Source organism: Penaeus monodon, chromosome 23, assembly GCF_015228065.2.
Source record: "Penaeus monodon isolate SGIC_2016 chromosome 23, NSTDA_Pmon_1, whole genome shotgun sequence".
NCBI lineage: Eukaryota > Metazoa > Arthropoda > Malacostraca > Decapoda > Penaeidae > Penaeus > Penaeus monodon.
Genome location: NC_051408.1, coordinates 37,559,237 through 37,560,635, shown reverse-complemented (window position 1 = coordinate 37,560,635; position 1,399 = coordinate 37,559,237). Strand labels below are relative to the sequence as shown.

At 42.8% G+C, this 1,399-nt stretch overlaps 1 protein-coding gene across 1 annotated transcript in view; it reads left to right on the top strand.

Moving 5' to 3' along the window:
* Positions 1-1,399, top strand: part of LOC119587983 (heart- and neural crest derivatives-expressed protein 2-like) — a gene marked incomplete in the record, with an annotated part of 21,366 nt that overhangs the window by 19,105 nt on the left and 862 nt on the right. Inside the window, 1 exon segment of the mRNA XM_037936703.1 lies at positions 795-1,399.

Here is a 1,399-nt window from a genome sequence, read left to right as displayed (position 1 = left end):
GAGGACGAGACCGAATAGGCCCGTGAGTGTGGACGAGGCGGAGGGAAAATGTAAGCAAGGCCAAATACAACTGGAGCGTGGGTGCGGTGAAGGGGGGAAAATATTAATCCCTTGGGCAGTGTCGCAGGTCATGTTGTAGGCCTAGTGGAGGAGTCTCGGGTCTTGTTCTGTTGTAAACTTCGCAGAGAACGAGGGTAAAGTTACGTCATGTTGAGGGGCGATCTCTGTTGGTGGGCCGAGAGGAAGCGAGGTGGTGGAATTTGGTTGATTAAAATGATTTCTTGTACCAGCTTCCCTATCATAACGATGAAGATAAAAAAAAAAAGGGCTATAACAACTCAAAGACGAGATCCTTTGCCGCGGAATAAAAAGCGTTGGCGCGTTGTCATGACAGAAGATCGAGCTGGGGAGACCTCCGCTTGTGCCGCCCGCAGGATTGGGTTACGCCGCGTGTTGACTCAGTGTCAAAACCCATAAATAATTGTGCTCCACCTCGGCCGATACACAAAACCTCGACTCGTATACGTCTTAGTCGATAAACACGGCGAGAAAAGGGCTGATCTTACTCCATTTTCAAATGGGGGGAATTCTCGTAATTTAATAGCTCTTGCGCTACACAGATTGATTCCGCTTTCGAAGACTGTGATTTACGAGGTCGGGAGAGTCATAACTTCAAACCATTTTAGGCTAAGATCTAGATTATCTAATGATTTAGGATATAAAAAAGCACACACACAAAAGTAAACAACGTATCGGTTACAACTAACATTTCCCTCCATTTCTTTTCCTTGCAGGCAAAGAACCGAAACGTCGAGGATACTTGACAACGGCCCCAGACACATCCCGCAGCGACCCTCCTTCTGGTACAAGCTGTCCAGCTGTTTCCACAGACGATTCAGGGAATTCTCCAAATAAAGAAGGTCTTGACGAAGTTCTTTTCGTCTCTGGTTCCTGGTTTGCAATTGCGCCGAGCAACAGCCACTGATAGTCAGTTCACCAGAGCTCATCATGCAACAGAGGTCGCGGTCCCAAACACTTTTATTTTGTTATGTACTTATTCATTCCAATTGGCTTGACTATTTGATCTTATCGTATCACATTTAGATGTATTTATTGATTTTTTTATTACGCATGTATGAGCGCCCGCCCTCAATATAGCTGTGGAAGCATATGTAAAGTTTTGGTTAATTTCATTTTTTTTTTTCGTTAAGACAGCATAGACGAGTGTAAAAAAACATCTTTATCATAAAAGAGTGTTTTTCAAAATCATTGCTGGCATTGTATCTTTTAATTATCACATTTTTTCTCTTTTTTAGAATGGGTGTCAGAACAGCTATTATTGAGAGGTTGTTATTGTACAAACTTGTTCTTGTTATTTGTATATTTTGAGAGTTTGGTC